This window comes from Lycorma delicatula, chromosome 1 (assembly GCF_047948215.1).
Source record: "Lycorma delicatula isolate Av1 chromosome 1, ASM4794821v1, whole genome shotgun sequence".
Taxonomy (NCBI): domain Eukaryota; kingdom Metazoa; phylum Arthropoda; class Insecta; order Hemiptera; family Fulgoridae; genus Lycorma; species Lycorma delicatula.
In genome coordinates this window covers 340,417,505-340,432,429 of record NC_134455.1, presented here as the reverse complement: position 1 = coordinate 340,432,429, position 14,925 = coordinate 340,417,505, and the positions used below count along the sequence as shown (strand labels likewise).

Sequence of the window (14,925 nt, the reverse complement as noted above, 5' to 3'; positions counted from 1 at the left end):
GAAAACGGAAGGGTGTACAGTACCTTACGGTACTGTAAGGTGTTTGTATTTTTTAATAGCTGATATTTTAATAATATTAATGTATTTATTGTAGAGTGGATTATTTGCAATGCTCAAGCTCTTATGGCAGTTGTTCTTTAATATAGGACTGTCATGGAAATCCAATAAAAAAGGTAGCTGTATCAAGCCCTAATTCTTTCAATTTGATATGAATGCTTGATGTCCTGAACCAAGGATGTAAGTTATATCATTATAATATATATATGATCTTTTAAATTCTATTGCAATTTCTCAGAGCTATAACCTTAATTAATAATAATGATAATCTTGCGTAATACTATTTCAATATTTTATGAACCAAACATGTTAAAAGCACACTTAAAAGCTTGTGTTTATTCTTACTAAATTAGACATGAAGATTTATGAGACTCTGGTAATCACATCAGGAAAACAGAAAAAGTCAAATATAATTACTTTTTTATTATTTTAAAAGATGCTGCAAAAATTATTTTGTTTATTAAACATTAATGCATTCCAATGTAGATTCCCTGCAGTAACAATATTAACAAATGCAAATATAAATTTTAATAGCTTATTAAATAAATATCTATGTTGTTACATGTTTTACTCTTTAAAAAACTAAGAGCAGCATGCTTTATTAAAAAAGCATCCAATAATAAAAAAGCCTTTATTTTGCATACCATTGAAATTTTAAAAACTTATCTATGTAGTAAACATTATTATTATTAATGAATATATTTCTTTATTAATGAAGTGAAACGCATCTACAAAGTCAATTAAAATGGTAACACAACATGAACTTTTTTTTAAAAATATTTATATGTAATAAAATTTAATAACATTGATACTCATTTTAAACAAAATAGTTTTAAATTGCATTTAATGAAATTTATATTAATTGTTTAATATAAAGGTAGTTTTGCTTTTATACAGATTTGAATACTAGATTGTGGATTCCAGTGTTTTTTGGTGGTTGGGTTCCAATTAACCACACATCTCAGGAATTATCAACCTGAACTTGTTCAAGACTGTACACAAATGCCAGTACAGTTTTACATTATAGTGATAAGTTGCTAATGGCTGTTGATGTGACTAGAAAAGAAAGAAAAAATGTTCAACATCATAGAAAATTACCAATTTTCTATTTAATAACAGAAAACTGGTAATATATTTACCATATATTATAAATATAGTTATTTAAAAGAGAAATTTCTTAGTATAAGAATTATGTATTGGAAATGTTTTGCTGATAATATTGTTAAAGTCTATAAAAGTATTATCAAAGATAATTTGTTGGTTATAATTGTCATAATATTATTTTAATATGTATATTCAATTAAGATTTTTTTTATATTTTACAATAATAGAGAAAAAAAACTTTCAAAAAACCGAGCAAAATACAAAAGAGAAAAAATTTGTAAGAGAATGCAGAAATGTTTGATTGAAAGGTTAACTTTAAGATGTCATATTTACTAAATAAATATGGGGTATGTAATTCTTAAATTACATATTATTTATTAAACAAATTTATTTTTTTTAGGTATTGTTTTTAAAATGTCTTCTCATATTACAGGTATTATATTATAGATATCCAAACTTAGTGCAGTAACATAATTTGTATGTTAACACAAATTCGTCAATAATTCAATTAATATATTTTACATATTGTGACAATATCGCCTGAAAATGTAAAATACCAATAAATCAACATAATCAAAACACACAAATAATGAACAAAAGATTGCTTATAAATACACTGAATGAGCACCCTAAAAATTAAACTAAAATACACTAAAGATAAACACAATTTCACATGTAATAATGAACAGGATACTAAATAATAATAAGCATTTAAGTGATGTTATATATCTAGCATTTAAACTTATCTATCAGTTGAGAAAAGTACATAATTAGATAATCTAAAGAAACTTCTTCATCATAAAATATTGTATATTGATGTACTAAGCACCACAGTTAATGGCAATAACAATATTCTATTTTAAACCAAAGAGATCTTTTTAAGAGCTCAATTTTAGTTAATAAAGCTTTCAAGTAAAACCCAGTTCTAAAACTGAAATTTTAAACAATATGATGATGGCATTGGATTCAGCTACACAATGAGTAATTTAACAAATAAAAATAAATTTCATTTATCAGTTGCAACTGAGTTACTTAAAACAAAGTTCATATTTTGATTCAAAGAAAAAGTTATATAAAAATCACAAAATATGCTCTTATGAATTCACATAAAGTTAAATTAGCATTCAAAACGTGCTCAATCTGTAAATAATTAAGTCTAAGATTACAATACAAAATATTTAGTGGCAAGTTGTTAAGAATTTTGTTTGTATTTGTTTACTAGTGTATAAATAAGTACAGTATGCAAGGTAGAGTAGTATAAAAATAGAAAAAAATAAATAGTACTTAATATACTTTTTTTTCAGGAAACAATTACAGCCCATATTTACAGTCGGATCTGAAACTTGGTGTTATATAGGCAGTTTACAACTTAAAACAATTGGGATAATTTTTTTTTGGAAAAAAGGTTTAAATACTGCAATTTTCAACTTTAGTTAATTTAAGAGAATAGAAAATTTGGGGCAAGAGAAGCAAACAAATCAAAAACCCTTTGGCCTGAAAGCAGATTTATTTTTAAAGTGAATGAATTTAGGTATCTATAAACATTTTTTTTTATAATAGGAAGTACAATTGAATATGTTGAAGGCAGGGAGGCCTGACTTTTATCCCATTTACTGTAATTTGTATTTTTTTTGTAAAGCATTTTAAAAGGAATGGTTCAAATACATATTTTAATTTTTTTAATCTCCGAAGTTGGCCAGGGGATATAAAGTTCTAAAATCTATGTAACAGCATTAAGTTTTTATAAATGCAATGGAAGCAAAACATGTTTTTTAAAAAATCCTGGATCAATACCCATAATGTTTCCCCATTTTAGTAACATCTAAGATGGGTTTGTGGAAGTTTACTTTCCTTCTAATATCTTGAAAAATAAACTTTCTCTGTATAAAAATCTGAAATAGAATGCATCTTAAACCATATATTTTCAAATTTAAATCTAAATTTTTTAATTATTAAAGAGTCTAAAAAATTGATACATTTTGTATGATCCTTTAATACGTACCAATTTCCCATCACTTATTTTTTTGTGACTGCTTGAGTAGCTCTGCATTCTAGCTTCATGTAGCATTTTATTAAAAAAAGTAATTCCTTTACTTAATGTCCTTCAGTAAATATTGTTTGTCGCTTGTCTTTGGATACATCTAATTTAAAATAAATCTTTTTGTATTCGACTATGCATATCAAATAACGGTATACTTCTTAGTATATATAATATGCAGGTGCAACCCACCTAACAGCCTTCTATAATATTTGAACTGATTGCCATAATAAATCGATAATAACGTTCGGTGCATTGTTATTGAGAAGATAATGCTTTCACAAGATGAATGTATTTTTATTCTTGAGTCGTAATTTAGCACGCGATCGATGATTGCAGTACAAGAACCTTTTTGCCGTATGTACCGTTAAAAACCAGCACCTAACAGTATATCAGTTTTGAGGATAGCGGCTAAATTTAGAGAGACAGTGTTCTGTTAATAACATGGAACACAAATGGCAGTGTTGAACTTAGACAGACACTTAAGATCACCCACCGGCTTAGTCTAGTGGTGAACGTGTCTTCGCCAATATGCTGATTTCGAAGTCGAGAGTTCCATCGTTCAAATCCTAGTAGAGGCAGTTACTTTTATACAAATTTGAGTACTAAATCATGGATGCCTGTGTTCTTTAGTGATTAGGTTTAAATTAACCACACATCTCGGAAATGGTCGACCATATCATCATCTGAAGTAATACCTGACTGTGATTACCGTATGGTAAACAGGAAGTCACTAGACCGATTAACAGCCTCTGTAAATTTTCTGAAATTAATTTACCAAAATAACCGTTCATCAGGCGACAAAAAAAATTAAACTTACAATTATATCGATCTCAAACAATTCATCAACTGCTTCATCCAGACAAAGAAAAACGGCGGCTAGAATATTGCCATTGGTTTCGTCGATTTTTTCACAAACGTGGCGTGGATTTATCTGGAAGGCTACGAAAACAGCCATAAGGCAAGATTAGTAGTGCTGAAAATACCCACGCGTATGATGAAAAATAATTGCACGCGCAGATGGGCGTATGGTGTGCGACATCACGAAAATAAGTATTGATTCTTCGAGTACAGCATTATTGCAGAGTAATATCATAATATTTAATTGCAATTCATAGCACTAGAGGAAAATTAATATTGCTTGTTCCAACACCACTGCAACATCAAGTATTAAACTTGATATTTTAAAAAAATATTTAAATTATTAAATATTTTTTTATTTAAATATACCTACTGAAGATGGTTGTGTTTTATATGTAACACTTGTTTATATGTACATAAGTGTATTATGTAAAAAACTTATAAATTGTGATAACCCATAATTCCTTAAAAGGTAGTTTGTAACTCAAATCCTCTTCAAAATAATCCTGTTTAACTATTTCTGGTAATAAAGGTAATATGACCCACATATTTTATATAACACATTATCCATGTGTAAACAAGAGAACAGTATTTTCAGTGAGAAAAAATATAATTTATCCATTACAAATCTTTTTTCCTAATATCTTTTGTATGCAGGATTTCTCTCATAAATCAGAGTTTAAGTGAAACCCCCAAAATTTGAATTTAACCTTCCTAATGTACTCATTTAAAAATAATATTTGGTATTTTTCTCACTGACAACCAATTTACTTTGAACATTTAACATTTATTTGCCCCTACTCACCTAATTTATGCGATTCATAATTTACAGTTAACCGAACTTACATTACCTGCATACAGTACAGTGCAGAATTAAAGATCTGCAGTGAAGTGCCCAAGTTGTCAGCAGTTCAGCCAACAATAAAACAACAGAGATACGAATATATTATTAAATTCGCATAATATCAAATACATCTGATGTAATGGACTGCATGTACTAAAGACTAGTATCACTAACGCACAATAAGTAATTTGTTGAACAAACAAATTCAGCTTTATATTACTGAAGTCAAATTAAGAATGCGGTGTTAGTAATAACATAAAGTGCTAAAAATTAATTTTTACTAGTTTATTTATTTGGGAATATTTTTTATTCTTTTTTTAGTGAAAAATATGTTATTGTCATAAAGACCTGCAAGATGTAATATACAAAATGATTTATGAATAAATTATAATGTATAACATATTATTATGTATAACTTGTTTTATTGTGTTGCATTAGATCAGAATATTACACTATTTTTATATTGGCAACTGATATGAAATTTTTATCCATTAAGAAATAACACAAGGAATAAAAAATTTTTAAATCAAAACAATATCCACACATTTCAGCTACCATGGATTACAGAATAACTGGTTTTTACCTACCCATTCTACTAACTTGAAAGTGAAGATTACGAAAAATCTAATTGTAGCAACAGAAAATTATTCATCAGAACAGTCTACAGATATCGGTTCATTCATAAAAAAAAAAAATACTTTAAGGAAATGTAAGAGAATTTATAAGAAAAAGATTTCAAACATTATAAGCATCTCATGAAAAATTAGCAAAATGTTAACAAACTTAAGAACTTCGATAACATGTTAAGACCATAAAAAATTAGATTATTTGGAAAGATTATAAGTATGAAAATAAATAATAATTTAGCATAAGATAAGCATATTTACTGAATCACACTCTCTTCCTTAACTTAATAATGCCTGTTCCTATTCTTATCTATTTTATCAGAACTTTCAGGTTGCTACTCCTACAGTTTTTTATCTTCATTTCAATTTCTAGACATCTCAGTTCTCTTATAATTAATACTCATTCTCCTGCTTCTACAATATCATCTCTGAATAAATTGAGATTTCAATTATTTATTCTGATTTTCAATATTTCCTTCACTTTCTAGAATATTTTGAATACATAACTAATTTATAATAAGCATTTTGAGATCTTCCTATCTACAAAAGCCATAATCATATAATCAATATTACTATTATTGCACTTCTAGGACATGTTTTTAGTCCACTGAATTGTTTTATATATTTTATGTCAGCATATTTACTCTCACTACGTGAGAGTAAATTCCCAACACTGAGCAAATCTTGAGCATCATCAGCAGTAACAGTACACTGTTAATCAGATGATCTCAGGGATAAACTGGTAACTAATTCTTCTCTTATCAAACTTACTGCTTTACAACAAAATAAAAAAATTTTAGTATTCAGTTTTCTGAGGTGCAAAAAATCTGTTAAAAACACAACTCCCTCCAGTCATCTGATTCCAAAAAAAATAACATTATCCAGTTATTGTTAAGTACATATTTACAGTTTATAGAAACTGTAAATATGTAAATATTTTGGAAAAAGGTTAAATATAACCATAATAACTAATAAATTATGTTATGATTTAAACCATGATTTTTCATGATATTCAATTACTTTATGATATTCACATATCTAACACATATATTTCTTAAGAAAAGATCAGTGAAGAATTATTACCATCATTAAAACTGACTTGATGGTTCTTAAATATAAAAATATTTTTTGAGGATTTTGTATGCTCAGTGAATGAATATATTAATATTTTACAAAGGAAAATTTAAAATAAGAATTTACACAAAAAGTCATCATCTTAAAAGTAATTTTATCGTAATATGAAGCACAAAGATAATACTGTATATATTATTTAATAAATGTATACTTTTTTACAAAGTTGTCAACAATTTGTACATAAAAACAGACTCCATAATTTACAGATTATAATTCAACAATTTTAATTCATTATTTTCTGTGTAACTTAATGGTTAATCTTGATTCCCAAATGAATGTGCATACATCCATAAAACTGTTTATTTTTTGTTAAAATGAACAATTATAACAGAAAATTGGATATTATATTTATACAAAAAAAAAATAATAATGCTGCCTGCTATTTCCAAAGTTAAAGCCATTCTAACATAATTAATGTTAAATGACATTATTCATAGAAATACATTTAGAAAAGCAACAACCAGACACTTCCACTTTCTAAAATCCTATTATTTTCTTACCCTAAATAATGAGTGAAGTTCTAGTCAGAATGCATAATTACTATTAAGTGTGCATTTAGAAATCATTATTATCATTGTAGATTATATATGAATCGCTGTAAATTAAAATACAGTTATATCTTGCAGAATAACAAAACTTAAAATAATTAAATAACTATAAAAAATTTAAATGATATACTTAATTTATAATCTTTATCGTAGGTTTAAAGTGTATGTTGATTATCACAAAGATTAAACAGTTTTTCTTTCAAATCCTGAATTAATCATGATGCGTGCAGTGCAATACATATCACCTTGACTGTTACTTAATTCTAAATTCAGTTTCTGGCCACTGTTTATGACTACATCAATGATATTAAAAGTTCTTGGCACACCAGTAAACAAAAGAAAAAATCATAGTAAGGGGATTCTACTATTTCTAAAAACATATGCCTGAGCCATTTACAACCAAATATCTGTTTATATATTTCAATAAGACAGTAAAGAATTTCACACTGTTCTCGTCAGCACTATCTAAATGAGTTTATCAATCAGTATTTAGAATGAATTTTTCATTCCTGAAAATAGCTGAATAGCCATGCTCAGGAACAAACTATTTTAAAGATATTTCATGGAAATTGCTAATTTTTAGACACCTTTTTTAAACTACTGTAACAGGTAGAGATGCATCTAGAAAGAAGATATTGAGAAAATTAATACAGAGAATCTGAAATAGATGACAAAGGGATTTTATCTAGAAAAGGATGGAGGCACAAATAATTGAAAATTATTACACTTGAATAATCAAACATATGAGTTGGGTACAAGTGCTGCAAGTCAAGAGATACAAATGCTGCAGGAAAAGAGAGTGACATTTTCCCAAACACTTCCTCGATATTCATGTGTCTAGAAGAAAATAAATGGTTGTTCATATTTCTCGTCATTAACATACAGCAATCACTACACCTTCGCATACGCGAATGTTTTAATACACAAATTGTATGTCACCCCAGCACCCTTATCCTATTTTGAGAATAAGTTGAAAACTGTGGGAATATAGAGACAACGAACTAATAAATAAGAAGCCCAGCAGTAGCCCGCCCAACGGAAGAGCGAAAAAGTCTGCACTTTCCCCTGTGTTGTCCTTTTCAGGACTCGCAGATCTTTCTGAGGTTACGGTCTGTAATTATTTATAAGTAGAAATATGGAAAGGCAGGCTAAGAAGAAAGTAACTATACCTCATGAATTCTAAACCAGCCGATGCAGTACAATGGCAAGGGTGAAGAATAGTCTACGAAACCTTAATTCACCTTCTTATCTCCTCTATATTACACTTCAGGTCCATCATTAGCACATGTAACACAGTGAAAGTGAGAGTATTCTAATCTTTCATAAAGTGTAAGGTAGTTCTTTTGTAAAAAGGAAAAGTGAGTTGCCATTTTTCAATAGCTATCTTAACTCAGTATTAGTTAAATGTATTATAAATCATAATTTTATTTTGGTATTTTTTTTAACCTCTGGGACCACCAATAGGTATTACTTCAGAGGATGAGATGAATGACAATTTTTGTAGCGTATGAAAATGCCATGCCTGATGTATAAATTATTTAAGAGTAATAAACTGAATTTATTCTGCGTGTACTGTGCCTCAATATCCTTGTCAAACCGTTAACATACGACACTATTTTATTTTAGATTATACTAATTTAATTTGAATGAATAAAACTCTTTATTATTAATAAACTTTGAATTACTTTCTTTTTACCATAATTGGTATTAATGCATTAACCGGAACACATATATTTTTTTACATATACAGCTATTATATACACATATAAAGCAAGTAATATATAACTTTATATAAATTGTACATTTAATGTTAAATTATAAGAGGTTACCAAAACCCACCGGGTTGGTTGTAATCGCAGATCAGCTGATTTCAAAGTGGAGAATACTAAGGTTCAAATCCTAATAAAGACACTTTTATATGGTTTTGAATACTAGATCATGTACTGGGATATTCTTTAGTGGTTGGGTTTCAATTAACCACACATCTCATGAATGGTCGACCTGAGACCAGCTGTAGTTCTGGAGGAAACTGTACTTCAAAGAATGAATGTAAAGACATTCATTCTTTGAAGTAATACTAACTTTGTCTAACATTAAATGTACAAATTACATAAAGTTATATATAATTTGCGTTATAAGTATATATATAAAATAATAGCTGGTAAAAGGGATATGCATGCCGGTTAATGCACAAGTACCCAATAATTATTAATTTAGTATTTGAAATTCACCATTCTTTGAATCTTAACTGTCATTGAACATAAAAAAAAAACCCGCCATTATTAAACATCATATTTATTTGAACTTTTTTATCATTGTCTGTCATTGTGGCCAACTTATATTAGTACTAAAATAATATTACTGCTATAATTGTTACTGAACAAAAATAATTACACGGTCGTAAAAAAATAATTAAAATTGTAAAACAATCTCATGTTATACTGGATTTTTTTATCAATCAAAAAGGCAAATAGTAACATATTTTTATAATTTACAAGAATACTTTGTAATATTTTCTTTAAAATATGAGCACATCTTTATTACTCTGAAATACTGTCTTATTCCTAAAATCAATATCTTAGTTTTACCTATTTTAATTAATAATATCATTAACAAATATATTACACCTGTACAAATACAATATGACATTATTTAATTAATTAAAATAACCATAACTAATCATAATGCACTGATTGTATGGGAAATTAATTTATAACAGCTCTTCACATAAACATACATACAATGTAATTCAACAACATAAACTTTTTTTTTAAATGTAAACTTAAATCAACAAACATGCACAAATATATCATACAAATTAATAATTTAAAGAATAATAACATTTGTCTATCAGCTGAAATTGAAAATATTAATAAATGGGATTACAGCTACAATAATGGGTAATTATTTATTTACAGTTTAAAAGCTATAGTCTTAACTTATGATACAATTTTTATACCTCAATAAAATTATGAATAACGTAGTAATGCAAAAGGATCAGAATTTATCATAACTATTTCTAATAGCCATAAATGAGGTCCATTTTATATTATCCACATACAGTTCACCATACAACATACACTTTACAATGTTATATTACTTACTATTGCAGATTGCAGCAAGAAATTTTATTAATTTTTTTTAAGTTACACTTTTCCAAGGCAAACACATGATGTTTTTATTTGCAACATAAATAAAAATTAGTACAGCATACCTCCATTCATAAAACAAACATATTGTTAGATCTAAACATCAAATATACTTTAATATTTTCCTTATATGTAGATGCTCCTTTAAAGTACAAATTTCATCCATAAATCATAAAATTAGACATCGCATTCCAATGTAAATACATTTTACAAAAATTTTTTTGCAAAAAATTATGCAATATAAAAAAAATTAGTTTACTGAATATCATATCTTCCTGCTTCAAACATTTGTTCATGTATGAGGAAACAGTTATCAAATGAGAATGAACTTTAATAATATGAATTTTTTTTTATAGAGTAAAAAATTTATACAATTTCAAGACTAAAGTCAAAACATGTTATGATAAAAAATTGAGAAAGTAATAATTCAGTACCACAGATTCAGTATTAGCAACTATTTTATCCTTAAAAATAAATAAGATTTTTAAAAATAGGTATTTGCTTTGGAAAATATTAAAAAAAAATAATATATATAAATTGAACAGTACCAGATTTTTTGTACGGAAAGTGTGAATATAATTACAAGCTAAACATATTATTAAACTAACTTAGATTAAGAAGAACTATTCTTAATCTTTGCTACTAATCTTTAACGCCATAAATGAAAGGAAATTTTAATTAGAAATAAATCTGTAAATTAAAGATATTAAATATACATATATATATATTTTTTTCAAGATAATTGTTATTAAATTTAACTGTTTTAGACAAAAATATTACTTATAAATGTAATTTAGAATCTTTAATACCTGATTTTTACTTATGGAAAATTGGATTACATAATTGTAAACTTTATTAAAATCAATAAAATTATTACGTGATCCATGAGCTTCATACTTAAGCACAGTTACAAAATATATAACTAAGCAGCAGTTATTTGGTCATTTAGAAGAATTCTTCCAGCCTTTTCTATGAATTTGAATCTAATTCATTGAAAAATCTAAGATTATGACCCACAGTTCACATGTGAAACGTATAAACTATATATAATAAATATAGAAATCATCTACAATGGAAATATTTTAAAATACTAAATGTACGTTTAATGAAAGAAATCATTAGGTAGAATATAAAAACCTGCAACATTAGACAACTGTTGCAAAGTTTTTTGAAATAAGGCGCCATATCCACAGTTGGATACAGAGGTATAAAAAGAGGGTAAAATTATCTTATTTAAAAGCAAGTGATATACAAAAGACTTAATTTTTCCCATCAACAAGAAAATAACAATATTCATTAAGTTAATGGCTGAGAGCAACAACCAGTTTTATAATAAATTTGAAACAACCAAAACCAGATTATTTTCATTTTCAATCTTTTAAAAGAAATTCTCTCTTCCACAAACCTGGTCCCAGAATTGATAAAATATGAATTACTATTGTGAAGTTTTTCAATTTCAAAACAGATGAAGAAACTGGAACCTCTGTGAAGTCATTTTTATTATTTATAAGGAAACAGTAGTTTATGCTTAATCTGTATATAGCAATAGTCTGAAAATCCTAAGGCCAAAACTGTAACAGAAGTTAAGTTGTACATAAATAAAATTAAGGATAGTCCACATTAAGTCCATGTTTTGGTCACTGGTATTTATTGTACAAACTCTTGTAGGATTACAATCATCTTTGCTAAGGAACTCCTGCTGAACGATGTTGAAATAAAAATAGTTGTATCATCAATATACTGAAAAGTGTTATTGGAACTAGGATGAGTTGCAACAAAATTAAGGGCAACTCCATCCATCTGTGAATACCTGACCAATCTGATATGGCAGCTGCCAATGAAACAGATCAAGGTTAAAATGATATGTTCTCATTCATCACCTTCAAAGGGAGTGCCCAGTTATTAATGGTAGCAAAACAGCATGCTTTCAAAAAGGATTTAAACTGCTGCTTAAAATATATGTAAGATTTAATATAGGTTTTTAAGTCACTAATAAGCCAAGAAGCAGCTTATATTTTATCTGGTAATGGATGCTATAAAGAACATATTAGAAGGATCAACCCGAGTGCAAAGACTTCTAATGATTGCTAAAACAGTCTCAATCATTCTTAGATTTGATGTTCAATTTCCCCATCTTCACTGTCAACTGCATTTCTAGTATATTAATGAAAGAATTGCATGTTGGGATGAGGACTGACACCTTTTACTTAATATTGATTTATGGGGAAAATTAACTTGCTGAGCCATTTAGAGGTTTCTAAAAGTGTACCCTTTGTCGTATCCATGATTGCAACTAAAGGTCTGTAATCTACAATGTGTAAATTGTATCTAGTAATCTTTTCTAATTGTTTTTATAATATTACGAAATTACCTAGCTAAGTTACTGATGCAACTCTGTGCTTAAGAAGAGTTTTATGTTGTCAGGAACTCTTGCTTTGGTAATACTCTTTTTCGAATTAAGGGAACTGCTACAATAATGGAATAAGCTATATTCCATGTCTTATGTAAATTCATCCCTAGCCATGTTTTATGTAAATTCACAATCTGACATTTGACTGAATCTAAAATCAGACTGACTGGCTCTATTTAGCTTCAACACCTTTGATTATTACATTTCATGTTTATAACAAATTATTAAGCGTACTAAAATAATAAAAATAAGCAGGTACAAAGGTATGCTAAGTTGATCTAGGAGGAAGTTTTACGGATTCTATCCCTCTGAACAGAGGACAAAACACAATACTTTTATATCAATGTTTTACTAAAGTAGTATAGTAGTATAGTTTGTGTTTCACTAAAAATTAAGAATATTTAATGGTTTTTTTTGTCAATTAACGAAAATTTTATAAATACTGTAAATATGAAATGATCATTCCTTGTAATTTTTCTTTTTTGTAATTTCAGTTATGGTTCAACAATAATAAACTATTTTATAAGTAATGGTAATGTAGTAATTGCCTTTTTTAATATCTAGAAAAAAGAAAGTTATCATAAAACAATGAGATAAAAAGTATTGACTGTTAGAATATAACTAACATTTGATATAATTCTTTAAAAAATATTTTAATAAAATGCAAAAAATTATTAAAAACTTTTTTTTATGCATTAAGTCATATAAGCAAGCAGGAAGTAGAAAGTAAGTCTTAAAATTAAAGCAAATTAACTCAACACCCAACAAAAGAAATTCTTTAGTTCTATCAGGTTTAGTTAAGTTTTTCATGTATTTCCAGATTGTAAAAAGGTTTTACATTTTAATACTGTATTAGGCTGGACTTTAACCAAATTTACTGTTAGTAGGTTTTTGCATTAATATTAATACAATATACTAAATGTATGCATGTAAGACTGAATAGTCCAAAAGAACATTATGAAAACCTTGTTATACTATAAAATCAACTTTTACTTCAGTTTCTGGTATTAAAGCTGGTATCATAATCATCACTGATCAGTTGTTCAATAATGTAACATGCCCATCATTATGTAAATTAGAAATTCATTAAAATATTTAATTAGTTTTAACTGGATTTGAGTAAACATATCACTGGTGCAACCTGACAAAGGTTTTTAGTTAATATATTCAATTAAAGCATAATGGTTCTTAGTGGGTTTTTTTATGCCAGATTATAATTCACTTATGCAGTGTAGTGCAATTAAATACAACAAGAAGTACACCAGGTGGAACAAGAAGAGCATAATAATTAATGAATAATCAATAATTAACCAAGAAGGAAACATCCAATCAGATTTTTGACAATTGAATATTACAATTTAAGACTACAAACATATGTCTAAAATTGCAGGCTTTGTGACTTGTACATTTTTATACCAGCTAGCTCTAAAACAAAAGGTACAATTTCTCTCAAACTTGATAAGCAATGAATATCTACAAGTATACTTCAATGCATCCAAATTATGCAAGCTAACACAATTTGGTCATAGCCTTCCTTTTCAGTAAAATAACTTAGATCCTTATTTATACTTGTGTACCAAACATTACCTTGATTGTAAAATTCCTTCTGGGTTAGTTATTAATTATATTTCACTGTTAGCATTTTGTTCTGGCTCCTTTAGTTAATTTTTAAAAAACTCTTTGGTCATTTAATATTTTAAACAAGATCCACAATGAATTATCAAATTGTAGAAACTTCCATTAGTGTAGAAAATTTTGAGTTAAACTAGTATTGGGAAAATACTTAGTAGCTGCTTTAAGCCAACAAGAGAAGTTGTACTTCTCTAAATTTTTATACAAATATAAAAAAGTACATTATATTGCAATCAATAGAATGTAATAATATATAATAGTACTCTAATACTCTACTATTACATAATAAAGTACTGTTATATAATAGACTAGTTACTTTTCTGAACTGCTAGGCATACTCTATGGAAAATTTATGTAATAAAAAAATATAAATGATTCCTTTCTGTTATGTAAAATTGTAATCTGAAAAATTGTTCAGCTGGAATACAACACATTTCTTATTCTTGTTTATTATATTCTTATCCAAAGCTGGATTTGTTTGGTGTTTCTTGATTAGCAATATTGTCAATGATTTGTTCACAT

The 14,925-nt window shown here is 27.1% G+C and overlaps 1 long non-coding RNA gene across 2 annotated transcripts; it reads left to right on the top strand.

The window, feature by feature from the left end:
- The first annotated feature begins 989 nt into the window (after positions 1–989).
- On the top strand, positions 990–5,787 carry LOC142318379 (uncharacterized). Of its 2 annotated transcripts, none has more exons than XR_012754894.1 (3): positions 990–1,183; positions 2,466–2,692; positions 5,456–5,787. It is a non-coding gene; the product is annotated as an uncharacterized LOC142318379 (long non-coding RNA). The 2 variants fall into 2 exon arrangements; XR_012754895.1 differs by lacking the exon at positions 5,456–5,787 and adding an exon at positions 4,893–5,189.
- The last annotated feature ends 9,138 nt before the right edge of the window (positions 5,788–14,925 follow it).